Raw genomic sequence first — 14,404 nt, 5'->3', positions numbered from 1 at the left:
ATTTTTTTTTAATTCTGGGAAATTCTAACATCTATAAAGATTCAGATGAAAACCTTCCATGTTTACTTTCAGAAATTAATAATGATTTGTCAAATAGATAAGCTTCATAAACAATATTTAAGACAATATAAATATGAATAAAATCAACAGCAATGTAAGGAATAAATAATTCACCAAATAAAATATACTAAGGAAAATCTGACGTCAAAAACCTCATAGTATACATTTTTTTGTTTTCCTGCTTATCAGCGTTCTCATTTAAAATTCCTCTTGTCATATATAATAAAATCAATCTGAATAACATTTTGGAAAATCTAATAATAACCTTCTTTGCACTTACTATTTTATCAATATTTTTTTTTATTGGGCATAATTATAGATACAGATTTATATGCGTTGACTGGTCAGAACTAATTTTCTGTATCAAAATTTTAATAAATTAACCATTTACAAAGTCTTCTACAAGCAACAAATACATAGTTTGCATCAGCTCTGCTAGATATAATGAATTTTTTTTTGTTCTAGACAATGCAACAACGAGCTTAGAAATATTTAATTCAATTATTGAAGGAAGTGAAGCTAGGCACAAGACTACCTGACAGTTGCAAGATTAGAATATTATTTTGATTATAGATAGAGAATATTTTGATTATAGATACCCATTTGCAGAATTCAGGCTAAATTTTATTTTAATAAACTTGATTTAGAGAGATTTTGAAGCTTCTACTGGTTGGTTAATTAGTTTTAAGCACCACCACGGCATCCGTGAAAACACCATCCAAAGGGAAAAATTAAGTGGTAATAAAGAATCAGCCGATGAATTTATAAAAGATTTCAATGAATTTATTAAAAAAAAAGAAGAAAATTGAATATCTGAGACCACAATTTAGTGATATATGACAATTTAGTACCTACCCAATTTAGTGATATATGAGAAGAGGGCGGTGGGACACGCAAGCGAGTAGTGTATGATACCACGCTTATTCCGCTCACGATTTTAAGTTAGCTCTAGGAGCTAGTTAGGACACTAGTCACTAAACTGTTTCGAGTCTCAATAGTCGTTTGTGGCACAGACATTCGGTCTTATGGTTCAGGGCGACCGAATGGGATGGTGGCGGGAGAAATGCCAATTGATGCAATCCGCCCGGTGGATAAAAATGACACATCACTTTAAAAAAAATACTACCACACGATAAGAACGTTAATCATTACTTACCTCTGCTATTAATCTCAGATTATGAGAGTATTAATTAATATTATGTAATCATAAATATGTTAAGTCTGCGGCAATGTGTTACCCGGGAGGGGTGACTCCCATTTCCTACGCTGATGATTTAGCCCTTGTGGTGGTGGGGAAGACCGAGGAAGGGATAGCTAACGCTACTAGAGCTAAGATCGGAAGATGGATGACGGAAAAGGGTTGCAGCTGTCCCGAAGAAACTCTGTTTTCGTCCCGCTGGCGGGAAGACGGGTGCTGGCGCCCATCGTGATCAACATCAAGGGAGAGGCGGTTCAGTCGCGAGAAAACACCAAATATCTGGGAATGTGGCTGGACCACAAGCGATCGTTCACCCACCATGTGAAAGAGGTTATCAATAAAGCGAGACGAATGGTACAGCATCTAGCTAGGTTGCTCTCAAACAATGGTGGACTACGAGCATCGATAAAAAGGCTATACTCACACGTAATCATTGCAACACTTCTGCATATCGTCCCGGCGTGGAAGTGGGCCATGGCTGTGGGGCGCAAACGGGGGATCCTAGAGAGGGTACAGCAACGCATAGCTTTCAAGGTAGTATCAGCATATGCCTTGGTATCGAGAAAGGCGGTGCTGGTGATCACAGGGCAGCCACCTCCTTAGCAGCTGGCTCAAGTGTTAGGCCATGGGCGTTCCCAAGGGGGACATACTTGCAGCCCTGTTCTGAAATTCGCAGGCTATGTGGGATGCATCCCCCAAGGGCAGGGCCTAATCGCGGATATAAAACCGTGGGCCAGTCCGAGGTTTGGTGAGCAAATTACTGGCTCACGCAATTCCTGACCGGCCATGGAGTTTTCCACGCCTACGTGGGTGGTAGGAGGAGGGCGGATGATCCCCACTGCCCTTACTACGGCAACCTGGATACGCCAGAACACGTGGTGTTCTGGTGCCCGCAGTAGGATGTTTACCGCCCAACTTTCTCGGCGATTACCGGACCGCTCAGCGTGGAGAACATCATCGCCACCATGTTGCGGAGCCCCAAGTGTTTTGATACCATTGCCGTGTTCGTGGAAAGGGTTTTATAGAAGAAGGATCGGGGACTTGGAAATGAAGGACGGCCCTCTGCGGAGCTGCCATTTGCACGTGCTTACATGAGTGGGCGGAAGCGATGAGACACCGGGACTCTCACACCCCCGAACGAAAAAGGCCGAGTTCCGTTGGGGATGCCCCACTCGGGTTGTCCCCCTTAGAGGCGTTGGCATAAAGACCGAGTCCCGGAGTGGGGATCCAGGGTCGGCATAGCCGGGCCTGATGGATCCTACTCTGGGGGTTTGAGGCGGGCGCAAAGAGAGATCCGACCGGCCGGCCTAGATGTGGAGGCCCGTTAGAGTAAAGAACACTCCCATGGGCTCTGTAATACTTAACTGCAGGATCGGCTGGGGTGAAGAAGAAAAGAGAAAAAAAGCGAAAGAAATAATGCAATAAACTTCATTCATAAACTGTTACGGTAGATAGCAGAGGTATTTGCAAGTAAACACTATACTATTGTTTTTAATACAAAACTAGCGGTTAAAAAGGGTTAAGACTAGCGGTTTCTTTTGTTATTGGGTCTAAATTGTAGTTTGCGGTATGAAATAACAAATACAATTTACCGTTCTATGACATCACAAACATTTCAGAGACTTTTATTTTTCAACTATCTTTCTTTTATTCTTTTGCAATAACGTTGGAAGGTGATGGATATTTCATCCTAATGAGGTAAACGTTAATAATAATTAATCAAATTAATAATTTAATTATTAATTATTAATAATTAATGATTAATTTAATTAATAATTTATTAATAAATTAATCATTAATTATTAATAATAATTAATTTAATTAATAGTTAAAAGAAGTTTTACTCCAGCGTAAAAATATCTCCTCGTTTCTAAATAACTTCATTTTGTTATAACTTGTTTCATGAACAAAATATATAACTTTTATTTCAATAATAATTATGATGTTTCGTTTGTTTTCATAAATTGTACAATATTAGGCCCCGTTAAGGCATCAGTCTTATCAGCAGGTTCCCGTATCAACATAATTTAACAATAAAAAATATATTTTTACCCTTAGATAATAGTTAAAATGTTATCAAATACTTAATTTAAGGTGGCGTCAGATTTTTCTTTTCGTGTGGAAGGTGGAAATGGATTTACGTACGGAGTGCCGGTCTCCCGCTGACTGCAGACTACCGGCTTAAACCAACCCCTTTTCTACCGGGACTCAGCTCGGAACCGTTTTACACATCATTTCCTGCCGATTCCTCTTAGGTCTGATAATAATAATAATAATCCTTAATAGAAAAAAATAATTAAGATAAAAAAATATTAAAAATTATAATGAATAATAAAATAATAACATAATAAAATTTATAAAAATAATATTTCTACTGTTTAAAGTAGAAACAGTTTTCTACTGTTCTTTCTTTTTATTGTGGAATCCGTTTCTTTATTAAACCAAATGATATTTTCCTTGCTTACATTTCAGAATTAACTGGAGATATGGATAAATTTCATAAAAAGAGATTAACAATAAAAGAAACAATAATGTGGTAAAAATCTTCAACAGAATTTCTCAGTCAAATACAGTTTACCAGGAGTAATACTTCATTACAGATTGTTCCTGAAAGAAACAACCCAAAATTTGTATTCGGATAAGCTTCAGATCACGGTAAAAGCAATCTCATTCATGTAGCCAAAAATAATAATAGTAGTGAATTACTTACGCAAATGGATCAATTTTTACTTACTTTCTGTGTCCGGAAATAATAAACACAATCATGTTCTCCGCTTTCAGAACTCAGCAGCTCTAATCAGCCACTTCTTGTCACTTAGCATCAGCTGTTTATGTGTGTGCAAGCCTCTCCCATATTTGAGCACAGTAATATCTCCCCTAGATCACAGCTATTACTCCCTGCACATCCCCTCTAGAAGTAGCTTTCTTCTTGATGGATCTTAAGTACTGGATGAATCGAGTGCTGTTCTCTGAATGAAGATATCGAAAATTGACAGCCGCATGGTTATACATAAGATGTTATTCATTACGTCTATTCGTAATTAACGTGTATCATAAAAATTATTTTCTTGTTAAAGTTAAGCATTTAACATTAGACTTTTCTATCTACTTCTTTAAGAAGGGGGCTACATAATTCTTACTTTTCAGATTAATTTGAATATTATAAAGGCACAAAACACAAATGTACGAGTATATGTTAACAAAAGTCTTATCAAAATTTAGCTTATGTCAGATAAATTTTTACTTACAGTTGGTATCAGAGCTTTTCCAAATTCAAAGAATCCATCAGCATTAAATAGTACTGGATTAACCGTTATTCGATGAATAAAATGATCTATCTGTGCGTCAAACACATAAAAACATATTAAAATGTATAAGCTAATAAAGTAATAAATTATTAATTCCATTTTTCTCACTGATTTGTGAACCGGATCTCTTGATGTAAGTAATTATTTACTACATTTATCTCAAATAAAAGAATCCACAAAAATAATTGAAGATATAATTTGTAACTGTTCACCTTATTTTTGTCTTTTACGAGTACATAAAAAAATTACTGTCTGGGCTCGCTTCGCTCTCTCTTTCCGCCGAGCCAGGACGTATCCTCACGTTTGTGAGAATAACATAGATCAATGATATTTAAAGCCTGTTCAATTTATAAAAATTATCAATGTATTGAAATTTTCTCGGCGCACAGAAAATTTTGTCGGCAATTTTTTTTGAAGCACAGAATTCGAAACTTTGAGTGATCTGAAGTATGCAGATTTCAGAATAGTCAGCTCCTATCTTAAAAGTTGTAATTAAAACTGGTATATGTACGAAGGACGGGTAAAAAGTATTTTGGACGGTTCTTAGCGTTACCCGACGAAAATCACGAGGAGATGACCGTAATTCGTCTCTCATTTTTATTTTTTTGTTTTTGTGTGCGTCGCGTACATAGTAACAGTCGCAGTGGCTGTATTTTTTAAACCCCCCACGCCGTACAGCGACGTAAATTTATTGATAATTTTATCGATACAAGAAAGAAATCGAAAAAACGTTTTTTGTAAAAAAAATAATTTTACATATTGCAAGTGGTCTCTAAATTCAATTTGACCAACAGTTTGTCAACAGTAAAACTGTATATCGGCAAGAAACATAATCCGGTTTTTGCCGCAAGCCATTATAACGGCTAGCATCTTCAAACGGTGAAACATTTCTTAACGGCAATAGTCCTATTTCTTTTCCGGTACAAAATACTATGTTCATGCAAAATGTCATCACAATCGGTTGAGTAGTTTTAGTTAGCGTGAAAGGTTAAAAGACTCACAGACACCAGTAAACTTATATGTATTCTTGCCGCTCAGGGCTCGCTTCACTCGTCCTTTCCAACTGGCCTTTTTCTCCTGGACACCGTTGTAGTCGTTATTTTCATTATTGTGAGGATAATATTGATAAATAAGAATTAAAACGTGAAAAGCTTTCTTTCTTCTAACAATTCCTTTTTCTTGACATAGAAACTCTGATACGTTCCCGCTGTAGACGAACAACCTTTTTTGTTTCCCTTTCCATTACGCTAAAATACTCTATATATCAGGAAGGGATGATTTTTATCTGAATAGTAATGGAATTTGACTAGAAGTTATCTTGAGTAAAACGATTTGAGATGAGAAAAATAAATTTAATTTGAGCATTTTTTATGATTTATACAAGAAATTTGACTACTTATCGTAACACATCATATAAATTTAAGCCAAATTTTATAATTTAAGAATACTAATGAGAATTATAAAGAAAGATGACTAAAATAAAACTTTACTAATTGAGAAAAACTTTATAGGCCTCCTGTTAAAATAACGAAAAAATTAATATTAAAATAAATAAATATATATGTGTATATATATATATATATATATGGTCTGGAAACTCTTCAGTTTCGAGTTTCCTTCGATCAAACGTTCTCTCTACTTTGGATAGAGAAAACATTGAGTTATAGCATGTAACATAGAAATTTATAAGGCTAAATTGGTGATGTTACACATAATTTTATTTTACCGCCTCGTAAAAATTCGTTCTAATGTTACCCATTAAATAATTTTTAACACATCTCTCTGAGTTGTAGAAAAAATTAGCTAAAAACTACAACGTAAATATATAAAAATATCAGAAAAACGAAAACATTAACTAATATTCTTGTGAAGTATTTAAAATGTTGAACCTTTTCTTATAAAAAAAAGCAAATTATTAAAAACAGTAAATAAGTTAGATTTTCAATAAATATACGAGTAGTATTATCGAAAGTTAATGTTTATAAGTAGGAATCTCCTGCAACACTATAAAAAATGTATATGCTAAGTGTAAAACATAAACCTGGTATATATTCCCATCGATTTCTAACTGAACAGTTATTGTTTCCCAGTTTCATAACTGACGACTGAGTATACCCATTACGAATCATGATTCTCTTCCTGGGCTGGGTTTTTAACAGAAAATGAAAGTTTTATTTTTACTGTAAATTACATACAATCAACCCAAATTGTCTGTCATTAGTGAACTCTTTTATCCTGGATAAATTGTTACGATTTGGGTGGATAATCGTCGGAAATTACTTGGGGGAGAGGGTCGGAATTTGCTCTAGGTATAGGATAAACTAAACTCATGAAGCGATTTTATCTCACTGACCTCTTTTTTTCCTTGCATTAGATCCCTTCTTCCTTACTTTGAGTTCTACAGGTGTACATCTAATTTCCACTCAATCTATATTGAGGATGTGGGGACTTGAACAACTGGTTTATCCTTGGAATATTTAAATGAAGAAATGTTGTCAGTAGAAACATGTTCTTATGGCTGCTTAACGAGCAAATTTCTAAATTCTTATCGGGTGAACTCTTAAAAACAATGTAACAACACATGTAGAATTTATGTACAGATTTATTTTGCAATTAATTTTGTTTTTTTTTTTTATAGATATAGAGTGAAGATTTATGGAATGCCATAGCACTATGTTCATGACAAAATAAACCATTGTGGTTCAAACACAGCATGTAGATGTTTTTAGTTGCTACCATTAAACCACTAAAATTGAAACTACCTGAAATATACGGATTGGATTTAATTTTTATACTGAAGGTAAAAGAAAGTTCAAGTTATTTATTTGGTCAATATAAGAAGTAATGAATCAGGTTTCTATCGCATGTTTATTTGTTATATGTTCTAGTAATGTATTGCACATGTACAGATATGATTTTGCAGTTAGGCCATTGTAATGTGTATTAGAAATACTTAACAAATAAAGAAATAAAACAGAAAGAAAAGTACTCGCGATAAACTTTGAGTTAACTAATTATAATCCTCATTTTTATAGCGTTTGCGTAACCTTAATATTGACCTCAATGGAGGAGTGATAATTTTCATCCAGAAGCCTTTCATCCAGAATCGTCCAAATTTGAATACCAGACTTGACTTTAATAGTCTAATAATTATCAGTCACTATGAAACTATTATAGTGCGTCAACCTGTTATTTATGGAGAAATAGAATAACCGTTAAGCGCTCGGCTTTTGATTGGTTTCTCGAGCTATCTCACAACGTAAATAACAAAGTATGAAACTACTGTTATTTAATAGTAAGAAAAGATGAATTTAACGTAAAATTCTTAAAGGTTATAAGTTTAACTTGAAGCGGGTGGTCATCAAGATGTATAGTTTACCAACATAGTTTTAAGGAAAATATCTTATAACTCCAAAGCATTTTTTTTTATCAAGTATCTTAAGTAAAACCTAAGTAAGAACCCAAGTAAAAACTTAAGTAAAACGCAGGTTGCTGCGGTGGTAATTCCTCCATTTGATGAGATGTAATTAAGAAGCGCGGTGATGGCGGCGGGGTCAATGGCGATGCCGGAGAAGGTGTTATCTACGTTTAATAAGGTGCTGGTAGTTGGTATGATTCCGAAGATGTGGAAGGTGGGGAGGTTGGTTATGCTTCGGAAGGGTGGTAGGGAGGAGAATGACCCCACCGGGTACAGGCCGCTGTGCCTTTTTAAGTTGTATGACAAAATTATTTGAACGGTTAATGGCGGAATGGCTGAGTTTCGAAATTGAAGCCAGTGAGGGACTAAGTGAATACCTATTCGAAAAAAAAGGATGTTATCAAGGAAATTTCTAATCATTTTCCCAGGTAGGTTTTTACGCTAGTGACTTATTTAGCAAATAAATTTTTGAAACGTATGAATGACAAGTTCCAGTTGAAATATCTATGATCTATGATTTTAAACCAGTTGAAATATCTATGATTTTAATTAAATCAGGCATGAAGAATACTGAAGCGATGTTACTTTTACTTCTTTCATCATTTCTCATAATAAATATACTCTTCATAGAAAATTCGAACCATAGAAAGGTTTTCAAGTTATAAGTCGGGAAAAATAAGTCAATTCAAATGAAAAAGAAAACCAGAATGAGTCAAATAAAAGAACACACAGTTTAAATTTAATTATATGAGTATATTTTTTATCTTCAGTCACTTGACTGGTTTGATGCAGCTCTCCAAGATTCCCTATCTAGTGAAGTCATTACATTTCAGTATACCCCCTACATCACACATCCCTAATAATTTGTTTTACATATTTCAAATGTTGCTTACCTGCACAATTTTTGCCATCTATATGTCCCTCCAATATTAAAGCGAATATTCCAGGATGCCTCAATATGTGGCTTATAAGTTTGTCTCTTCTTTTAACTATATTTTTCCAAATGCTTCTTTCTTCATCTATTTGTCGCAATACCTCTTCATTTGTCACTTTATCCACCCATCTGATTTTTAACATTCTCCTATAGAACCACATTTCAAAAGCTTCTAATCTTTTCTTCTCAGGTACTCCAATCGTCCAAGTTTCACTTTCATATACACTCCAAACCTATACTTTCAAAAATGTTTTCCTGACGTTTAAATCATTTTTGATATAAGTAAACTATATTTTTGACTGAAAGCTCATTTCGCCTGTGCTATGCAGAATTTTATATCACTCCTGCTTTGCCAATCTTTAGTAATTCTACTTTCTAAATAACAAAATTCTTCTACCTCCATAATCTTTTCTCTTCCTATTTTTATATTCAGCGGTCCATCTACATTATTTCTACTATATTTCATTACTTTCGTTTTGTTTATGTTTATTTAATGCAATAGTTCTTGCGTATGACTTCATCCATGCCATTCCCTTTTTCTTCTAAATCTTTTTTATTCTCTAAAAGAATTACTATATCATCAGCTAATCGTAACATCTTTTTCTTTTTACCTTGCACTGTTACGCCATATCTAAATTGTTCTTTAACTGCTAGTTCTATGTTAATGATGTTAACATCATTAACATAGAACTGCGGCTACCAGTTTAAGATTAAAAAGTAACGATATTCTTGAGAATACCAGACAACGATATTCTCTATTCCCAAATAGAGAATATCGTTGTCAGATTCGCTTTTTTATTATTGCTTTTTTCTTATGTTCTTCAATTATTACTGTTGCAGTTTGGTTTCTGTAAATGTTAGCAATTGTTCTTCTATCTCTATACTTGAACCCTAAATATTCTAAAATGCTGAACATTTTATTCCAGTCTACGTTATCAAATGTCTTTTCTAAAACTATAAATGGCAAGCATGTTGGTTTGTTTTTCTTTAATCTTCCTTCTACTATTAATCTGAATGCTAAATTGCTTCCCTTGTCCCTATACTTTTCCTGAAACCAAAATGGTCTTCTCCTAACACTTCTTCCACTCTCCTCTCAATTCTTCTGTACAGAATTCTAGTTAAGAATTTTTATGCATGAGTAGTTAGGCTAATTGTTCTGCATTATTCATATTTATCTGCTCCTGCTTTCTTAGGTATCATGACAAAAACAATCTTTATGAAGTATGATGGAATTTCCTCTTTTTATATAAATATTAAACACCAGTTTGTATAATCTATCTACCACTTCCTCACCAGCACTGCGGACTAATGCTGCAGGTATCCTAACTTATCACAGGAACCTTCCACCATTCAAATTTTTTAATGCTCTGTTAAATTCAGATCTTAGAATTGCATCTCCCATTTCATCTTCTTTGGCCTCCTCTTCTTCCTCTAATTCATTCTTCCAGTTTCTAATTCATTTCCTACACATAAATGTTAAATACATTCCTCCCACCTATCGACCTTTTCTTTTGTATTATAAATCAGTGTGCCATCTACGGTTAACAGATTATTAGATTTTAATTTATGTACCACAAAATTCTTCTTAACATTCCTTTATGCTCTGTCTATTTTACCAATAATAATTTCTCTTTCCACTTCTCAATACTTTTCTTTAATCCACTCTTCTTTTGCTAGTTTGCACTTCCTTTATAGTATTTCTTAATTGTCGATAGTTCCTTTTACCTTCTTCAGCACTAGCATTCATATGCTTTCTATGTTCATCCATCAGCTCCAATATATCCTTTGGTATCCAAGGTTTTCTACCAGTTCTGTTTGTTTCCCTAAGTTCACTTCTGCCATTTTAAGAATTTCCTTTTTAATATTCTCCCAGTCTTCTTCTCTATTTTCTACCTTACATTTTTTACTCAGACCTCTTGCGATATCTTCTTCAAAAATCTTCTTTACCTCCTCTTCCTCAAGCTTCTCTAAATTCCACAGATTCATGTGACACCTTTTCTTCAGGTCTTTAGACCCCAATCTACATTTCATTATCACTAAATTATGGTTACTATCTATGTCTGCTCCAGGATAAGCTTTGCAGTCGACGAGTTCATTTCTAAATCTTTGTTTAACCATGATATAATCTATCTGATACTTTGTACTATCACCTGGCTCTTTTCATGTGTATATTCTTCTACTATGATTTTTAAACTGGGTGTTAGGAATTACTAAATTATACTCTGAGCCAAACTCAATGAGTCAGTCCTGTCTTTCATTCCTTTTGCCCACCCCTTATTCACCCACAATATTTCCTTCCTTGCCTTTTCCAGTGCTTCCATTTCAACTTCTAACTATTATTAAATTTTCATCTCCTTTTATATGTTTAATTGCTTCATCAATTTCTTCATATACACAATCTACCTCATCATCATGGCCACTTGTAAGCATGTAGATATTAACAATCGTTATTGGCTTAGGTTTTGATTTTATTCTAATTAAAATGATTCTATCGCTATGCATTTTGAAATACTCTACTCTCTTCCCTATCTTCTTGTTCATTATGAAACCTAATCCTGCCTTCCTTTTATTTGAAGCTGAGTTAATTATTATAAAATCACTTGACCAAAAGTCGTTTTCTTCTTCCCACCAAAACTCACTAATTCCTACTAATTCTATATTTAAAATATCCATTTCCATCTTTAAGTTGTCTAACTACCAACCTTTTTTAGACTTCTATCATTCCACACTCCAACTCATAGGATGTTATTTTTTTAATTTTCTGGTGACCCCTTCCTTTGCAGTCCCCACAGATATCCAAACAGGGGACTTAGTTTACCTTTAGAATATTTTACCAAGGAAGATACCTCCATCTTTATTACATGGAAATGCAGAGAACTACATTTTCTTGGAAAAAAACAGCTGTAATTTTCCATAGCTTTCAGCTGCGCAGTACTCAGAAGATTGAGTGACGTTGTTATGGCCGTTTAAGTCCTGACCTACTTAACAACTACTGAAAGAGCTGCTGCCCTCTTTCAGAAATCATTCCTTAGTCTAGCTCTCAACAGATACCTCTCCGATATGGTTGCACTTTTGATCCAACTACTCTGTATCACTGAGCACTCAAATCCCCTCACCATCGACAAGGTCTCATAATTCATAGAAGGATTACATGAGTATATAAAAAGTAATTTATAGATACCCGTTAAGTTAGATTTCACCTAGTCTGTTATAGTTACAAACTTCTTTTTTTTAAATTCTTCACACATGGAATAGTGTTAAAGAACATGCTATTTGCAGTCATTCACATACTACTTATTATTAACTATCCAAATACAATTTAATACTCATAAAATAAATGCATTATTATGTGTAATGTTCATAAAGAAAGGAAATAATCAGTTAAATAAACAAAATTTATTTATTAATTAAGAAAAAAATTATTTTGCCACATTTTCAACATTGTCATGGTTAAAAAGCTTTATATTATTGTAATTTAGTCTGATACATTTGTTATCATTATCGTTGAATCATTTCAAAGAATGTCTTCTAGTGTTTATCTGATGTATTTTGGGTGTCAGACTGGTAGAGATAGATCGGTAACACAACATGTGGGAGGTTGAAAACTCGAGGCCCACTATATATCCAACCATCATTATGTTATTAGTTTCTAATGAATATACACTGGTGGTGATGGATCACCAGCAGACAAAAAAGACATGGAGATTTTTGGAATATCATATGATTCAATCACTCTGATATACATTAATCTGATAGGAGTTTATAAAGGTCACCATTGTTTTTAGAGAATCAGTTTTATAAGAAATAGACCTTGATGTGTTAATTGCTTTTTCTGTATTATATTTATCACAATGAAGTTTCTTAAATTTTTATAAAGAAATGCTTTAAATATCATTACTGCATTAGGCTGTGAGTCATAACACTATAGCAATCCAGAACTAAGAATGATAATAGCAAAAAAATAAAATAAAAATAATCTATATAGACAACATAATTTTTCATTTTACAGTTTTCCATTTATTCATGTGAATAAATTTGCCACAGATCCATCACAGAAAATGTCTTTTCAAGCAAAAAAAAAATAATTTCTCAAATCATCTATTAAACATTTATAACAAAATGATTCAAAGATTTTAATTTCATTTAAATTATTTAAACGTATATAAAAAATTACAAGATGAATTGAGAACCTTGCTTTTTTTCTAAAGTTGGTTAAAATATTTTGGAAGAAATAAAGAATGTTGTTGTTTGTTACAAATTAAATTTAAAAATAAATAAGAGTAAAAACAAAAATAATGACATTTTAGAGAAAGGAAGATTAATTACACAAATATTTATCATAGGAGGGAACATGATGAGAAAAACAAGATGACATGTTACTAGTATGGAAAACTGTGGAAGAAAATTTGTAAATGCAGTAAAGTGTAAGAAGATTGTAGGAATAAGACTAAAAGAAAATTCCAGGTAAGGATAGATAGCTAAAGTGAGGAAAGAAGTAAGCAAGATGCGCAAATTAGTGAGGTTAGTAAGAGAGGAGGAATGAAAGTAGAAGTTAAAATGGGAGATTGATAAGTCAATATCTAAGTTATAGTATTAATTACACAGGCATAGTTACAGTATTTAATTACACTTTAATAAATATGTAAATTTAAACAAGTTGAAAAAAATGATTAAAAAAAGATGTTTACTATAATCGTAACAACTTTGTAATTAAATAATTAGAAAAAAATTTAATCAAATAATTTATTTACAACACTTCACGATGTTTTATCATAAACTATCATGGAGTTGCATAACCCAACAGGAGTAAATGGAACATAAATGAATGAGATCACATGCCCAGTTTATAATTAATTGGTTTAAGTTAAAATAAGCATAAGTGTCTTCAAAATATTTGTTTTAAACTATATTAAAAATGACTAAGTAAACGCAGTCATTTTCAAAAAAGATTTTTCAATGTTCATATATTGTAATGAAATGTTTTTAAATGAAAACCTTTTCATTTAGACTGAGGCTTTAACAGATAAAAAAATGTTACAATAAGATACAACACTGAATAAGCTCTTAAATGTACTATACTGTTTGTTTTGAAGAAGCCACTAGTTTAAAAAAAACGTAAATCTTAACATTTCTTGAGAAAATTGATTATTTTTTTTATAATATTTATTTTAATTTGGCATCCTAATCCAGATTAAATTATAAAGAGAATCTGTATAAGGCCTTTTATTTTGATGTTCCTGATATACCTGGTGATTACATGTCATTCAATTAGGGTGAATGTATAAACGTGTGAATTCCTATCTTCAGTGTAAAAAAGACGCAAACTAATAAATAAAATAATGTGCAGAATCAAATATCCAAGAGTGTTGAACTGACTGATTCAGTTGGCTGATTAGCTGGAGTACATTTCAAAGTTTATGAAAAATTTCCTATTTTTTTTTTTTTTTAGACTTTCTAAAGATCACTGATGTATACACCTGACTTTT

The sequence above is a fragment of the Lycorma delicatula genome, chromosome 12, assembly GCF_047948215.1.
Source record: "Lycorma delicatula isolate Av1 chromosome 12, ASM4794821v1, whole genome shotgun sequence".
Taxonomy (NCBI): Eukaryota; Metazoa; Arthropoda; class Insecta; order Hemiptera; family Fulgoridae; genus Lycorma; species Lycorma delicatula.
This window is presented reverse-complemented; position numbering follows the sequence as displayed.